Source organism: Corticium candelabrum, chromosome 14 (genome assembly GCF_963422355.1).
Source record: "Corticium candelabrum chromosome 14, ooCorCand1.1, whole genome shotgun sequence".
Taxonomy (NCBI): Eukaryota; Metazoa; Porifera; class Homoscleromorpha; order Homosclerophorida; family Plakinidae; genus Corticium; species Corticium candelabrum.
In genome coordinates, this window is record NC_085098.1 from 5,005,974 (window position 1) to 5,012,264 (window position 6,291).

Below are 6,291 nucleotides of genomic sequence, written 5' to 3' on the forward strand. Positions count from 1 at the left end.
ACATGACCGTATAGCGTCGCCTCGCTATGACTCATTGGAAGTTCACGGGTAGTTCGTCAGCCGACTGATCGTTTAGCTACATGATGCATTAAAACCCAACGCATATATATAGCCATGCATAGCCCTGGACGGCTAATCAATTGTAGCTCTGAACACACAATGGAGTCAACTCAGTTCGTCTCTTTGTCGTCAACTCGCAGTAATATATAAGACTGTAGTAATGGATCAAAACAACGAAAATGGTAAAGATGAATGTGGTCTCATTTGCTTAAACATTGAATTGCCGTACGTTCAACAGCACAGGGGAAGCTTTGACTGTGGTGTGTTTGCTATTGCTTTTGCTGTACATTTAGCTCTAGGAGATGATGTAGCAAGCCTGAAATTCGACCAACCACGAATGAGGGAGCATCTGTACAAATGCTTGCATCAGAAGAAAATGACAGGTTTTCCGCAATGCGCCCAAACAACTGCTAGACGCACTCCTAGACTTCGCCGTACCTACATAGAAATTTGCCGCAACTGTTTCATGCCAGAAGAATGCGATGATACCGTGCGGTGTCAAAATTGTGAGGACTGGTTTCACGTTGGTTGTCTTCAACATGATCTACCACAACAAAGTGACAAATGGCGCTGTGACAACTGTTTCTAAGAACGCTGTAACTACAGTAGACGATAAAGAGTCACTTGCTTTAACGAATTTAATTAAAATAGATGTTTTCAGTCGCAAATTTAATTAGACTACAAACACGCAATTTGTAACATGTCAATTTGTTAGAAATTTAGCACAAAAACGCAAACTGTAAAATAAAGTTTAAAGTGTCACAATTTTAGATATGCGAATTCTCATAATAAGTACGGCGCAGGAATGTCAAATTCTCTAAAAATACGTCTTGAGAGATGCCAAATTCCCTAGGAACCACGGCTCGGGGATGCCAAATTCCCTAGGTAATACTGCTGGGGGAACGCCAAATTCCCTAGGAAATATGGCTCGGGGATGCCAAATTCCCTAGGAAATACGGCTTGTGATGTCAAATTCTCTAGAAAATGCCGCTCGGGCATGCCAAATTCTCTAGGAAATGCGACTCGGAGATGCCAAATTTCCTGGGATTCCAAATTCCCTAGGATATACGGTCCGGGGATGCAAAATGTCCCGAAGGGATACCTTCCCTAGTGAATATGGCTCGGGGATACCAAATTCCCGGAGATGCCAAATTTTCTATGACACCGGTATGTAGTATCGGACTATCTACTATACATTGTTCTGGCTAGTTGACATTGTACAATTGAGATGTCGAGTGAATTGATTAGTCTTCATATTGAACTGTGTTAATTAATTAAATAATACTAAACCAATTGAGTTATCCTAGATTGGCAGCATTCAACCTGTAGACGTAGGTACTACATGCCGTCGTTCATTGCGTATCACGTCGCAGGAGACAATACCACAACAGCATGTACTTTCAAAGCTAGGAATCGTCAACACAATTAAAAACGTAAGTACTACAATTTGCTCAAAGTCAATGGTAGATTAGCATTTATAGTTAACTACGTTTCTTTGGTAAATGTGTAGACGCGTGGCCACACCCAGTCTCTCTCCGCCCTCGTCATTCTCCGGATTGTTGCAAAGATTGTCAATCCGGGGAATGACCAAGGCGGGTCAAGTTAGCGTATTCCGTAGATATGTAGTTTATAATTTAGTCTCCGCAAAAGGACATGACGGTAAGTCTAGAAGTCGAAGTCGCTTTGAAAATTGAACAGCGTTTTCGATCATCAGACAGCAAAGACTCTTTCATTTCGGGAGTCATTGACGACGCAGTTACAGCGTCCAGGTCAAGCCTCTCACCCTCTCTGAGACCGTAAGGGCTAGCGGATGAATTACGCTTTGATCTAGCACAAGCGGGAGGTCTCTCTTTGAATGAAAAGCACACCAAAGCATTGGAGGCGTTACGAAAATTAGTAATAAAAACTCTCAAGTGGCAGGAGGTGCATGATGCAAGTTGAAATTTGTTGGGAATTGAAAATGAGTGTGTGTTGTGTTATTTGCTTGATTTTTAGGCTCACGAGTTGAAAGGTAGTGCTTTGGAGGGAGTGGGTCAAAGGCTTATTTGTCGTCGTTGGCGGGCACCAGAGAACAACTGAATAAGGTGATAGACGTGCTCTACTAATTCTGTCAGCTGCCTGATTGTTTGTTTGTTTGTTTGTTTGTTTGTATCTCTTGTCTAGTTGTTCTTTTTGTTTGTCTGTTTGTATCTCTTGTCTAGTTGTCTGTTTTGTTTGTCTGTCTGTCTGTCTGTCGACTGTTTGGTCTGTCTGTCTGTCTGTCTGTCTGTCTGGCTGGCTGGCTGGCTGGCTGGCTGGCTGGCTGGCTGGCTGTCTATCCAATACATTATTTTCAACATTGAAATCTACATTCAACACAGCTAAGCAACTCTACTGTGTCAATCGCGCAAATCTCTACCAAACGAAAACTCTACAAAAACCAGCCCTATATAGGGCTGTACAGTAAAGCGCATTAATTAATTGTGTATATTGTTCATTCTCTTGACTTTCCTTGTAAGTTTCAGTAACCGACTGGAAATCACTCTAGCGTTACATTGTTGTAACTGAACTGATAAACGTCGTCTCCAATATGTTGTAAAATTGGATGCATTCTGACGAACGTCCTCATCATAAGACATGAGAGAAAGAGTCTTTAAAAACTGTTGGGCCTCATCACCCCATCTGCCATAATGTTCAAATACCAAAGGGATTGCTGTCGGTGCATATCCTCCTGGTAGTAGTTGGGAGTCATACTTTGTATGTTTAATCTTTTCTCTTCTGGATGCCACAGCCCCATCAATATAAGCAGCTTTAGATAGGATATCTTTGCTGAATGGATGTGATAGAGCAATGTCTAATTCTGCTGCTGGCATGCAGAATGATTCCGCAACGTAGATGTCTGGCCTTTCACTGGAAGTGGTGTAGCGATGTTTAGGCTCAATGTAGTACGATACATGTAGCTGGCTGAGACAATCTGCTCACACAGAAACCATACAGTTGTGAGACCACACTGGTCCACCTCCAACTTTACAAGTCAACAGATGATACCCTTCTCTATCGATTGTTTTTCCACATTCACATTCGCATTGATCTGCCAAGCGAAAATTTCCAGGTAAGATTGTGAGATTCTGGGGTGATGGAATGGTATTTAGCCAAGAGCCTGCACCTTTTCCTTGCAAGGAACGTAATCATGCCGAATCCTTTCCAGATTCTTTATCCAATAAAATATATACTTGAGCTTTCATGACCTTATCTATCAGATGATGCTGCAGACGCTTAGTATTAGACAATAGATCATTCATTGATTAATCAGGATCTAAACATTCATGAAGAATGTGGCCTACGGAATTTTCAGAACTCTTTGAGGATAACAAAACATCAATCTGAGGTTCTAAAGCTGCGAAGCGTTTTGGCAGCTCATGCACAGAATGAGCCTACGAGGACACAAAAATCAAGTTTGATAAGGGCAGAAATTTGTAACAAATTTGAAAACGTGGAGCGAGATAGATGATCATGAAGAACTGCTGCAGCTTGCATACTTTTGAGTTTGACTCTACGAGATAAGTAAAACATTCTTGGTAAGTGACAGAATCTTATCAATAACGTTTTGCAATAGTAACACATGCTGTAAAATGAAATCTCTTTCCAATAGGAATTCCCAGAATAGATATTCCTTTAGTTTTGATAGGAATAGATGTATGTGACTTGATCTCGACAGATGAAGGGTTCTAAGTTTCACACTAGAAGTCCTGAATGTCCAAACCAATATTATGGAACATAGGTTTCGAGTCTCCAAAGGCTGCCAAGACATTATCAGAAGGGCCTACCAGAAATACATCATCTAGATATGCCAAGACCACTACACAAGGATGATTATCCTGCAATTTGGTCAACAATTCCTGAATTGCAGTAGCTGGACCCAAAGGATCCCCTTGATGTATGCCTTCTTCAGAAGACAGCATGACAGGACTGTCTCCTTGCAAGTAGATAAGGGGACCAAAGCCTGCGTACAGTTGGTTGATATGGGGAAACATCTCAGGAAAGTGTTTTGAGACCTGAGTAAGTAGATGAGACCTATTAACAGAATTAAAGGCATTCTTTCTGTCTCTGAGTTAATACATATTTTTTCAAACATTGAACTATTATACACCATCTATAAGCAAAGCAACTAAATACTACTGTCTGTTTGTATGTCTCTCTATCTGTCAGTCTGCTTGCCTGTCTGTCTGTCGATCTGTTTGTCTGTCTGTGTGCCTGCCTGCCAAAGAACGTATGTACTGTTTAATCGCACTAAACTAGGTTTTTGCAAGTGACTCTTGGGTCTGTTTGTCTCTCTGCCCTCTTATTTCTGCATGTTTGTCTGTCTATCCCTCTGTCAGTTAGTCTGTGTGTACAGTTTCAGTGCAAAGAGAGCACACTATATGTGACATTGTCAAAAACCAGTAAAGGGTGAATGAAAATTAAACTTGCTACAATGCCGAATGTAGTTTATGTGTCAGATCTTCTCTTCTTTGCTTCCATTTTTGGTAAATCTTAGTGCAGAATGTTGACTTTCATAATTACAGAATCTAATCGCTAATCTTTTGTTTCAGACCTTGTTTATATACAGAGTTCCTGCTCCCGATCCCGATATGTGAGTTATAGGTGTTTGCTTAGACTGTATTATATATGACAGTAAGTTGTTGTATGACAGTCCTGAAGACAATCTGGAAGATGGCATTCCAATTTATGTGTTGCCGGCTGCCTTCTTAGGCTCGAGTGGCTGGCAGTCGTCTGTCCCCCGCGGAGGAGAAAGATCGGCTGGAGACATTTGCCACTCAAAGGAAACTTCTAACTCTCAATCCTCCAATGAGGATTTTATACGTTTTGGTTAGTGTTTGTGCATTCACGATAGTTGCTGATAGCAATGCCCGTTGCTATTGGCTCTCTGCTAATGCATTTTTAACTGAGTAGTCAATTGCTTGTATCGTCTGATATCGAGAAGAGCTGGAAAGAGTCGACCTGTTGTTTGTAGACTTGGATGCCACGTGTCGAGACTGCAGGCACTTTCGTCAGAGCGAAATTATGTTAGTAAAGAGCCAATAGCGATCTGCATCCCGATCGAGGATGCACAAAAATTAAACGGCACTCTGATTGGAGGATAGAGAGTCAGCGGTTTGTTTGAGTGGCGAATGTCTCCAGCCGGTCTTTCTCCTCTGCGGGTGGAGATGACCGGGTAACACTCGAGCCTACTGCCTTCTTGGATGTGACCCAAACTTTGCATATGTATGAGCAGCGATATCAGCTGATGGTTTGCCAGTGCATGGATGGCACAAAAGAGTTTGTACTGTGTGAAACTTCAAACACAGAAATTGGGAGTGAACCATGGTGTCTGTAGCCTCGTACCAGACCCTCTCGCGCCGTCTTGCCCAGTTTCAGTATAACACGACAACCCCAGAGAGGGTCTGGGATCATACTGCCTACTTTCTTCACCTAGTGTCACCCCACGTCATCTAAGTGTCACCCCACGTCATGGTGTTGACAAGGCCTTCCGCTCTAGAGTCTCTTGGAGAGGAAGTCCTCTCCCAGAGAGTTGGCAGATACGTAGAGCTTGCGTAGAGACAGGATACCAACACTGAAAGGAAAAAAGTAGAGTACGAATGGAAGGTCACGTCGGTTGCAAGACATTCTGTGTGACACACGAAAATAACTATTAGACTAATCCTATTAGTAGCTTGAGGCTTGGTGACATACAAGCTAATTTGATCCTTTAATAGCATAAACGGTAGGCGGTATGATCCCAGGTCCTCTCTGGCATTGTCATGTTATATGGGAACCGGGCACGACGGCACGAGAGGGTCTGGTACAAGGCTAGGTGTGTGTGTGTGTGTGTGTGTGTGTGTGTGTGTGTGTGTGTGTGTGTGTGTGTGCGTGCGTGCGTGGGCGTGTGTGTGTGCACATGTCGTGTGGTGCTGTAGCTCAATTGGTTAGAGAGTCCATTTAGAGAATGAAAACATCCGGGACCTTAAAGGTTGCAGGTTCAAGTCACAGTGATGGTGAGCTATGACACACTTTCCTTAATCAAGAAACTTACTCAGAATTGCTTCTCTCGACTCAGGAGTATAAGTGAGTACCTGGTCATTGACTGGGGTGGACATGACCGCTGGTTTAGCAGTAACATCATATATCAGACAGGTACTTGTGGGCCTTGGTGTCCAGTTTCAGAGCTGCGCCATTGTCAGTGCACCTGGATGACTCCAGCCAAGCTCCAGG

General features: G+C 42.8%; 1 long non-coding RNA gene across 1 annotated transcript; it reads left to right on the top strand.

The window, feature by feature from the left end:
* The first annotated feature begins 90 nt into the window (after window positions 1-90).
* Window positions 91-830, top strand: LOC134189857 (uncharacterized). The gene is made up of 2 exons (XR_009971553.1): window positions 91-242; window positions 354-830. It is a non-coding gene; the product is annotated as an uncharacterized LOC134189857 (long non-coding RNA).
* The last annotated feature ends 5,461 nt before the right edge of the window (window positions 831-6,291 follow it).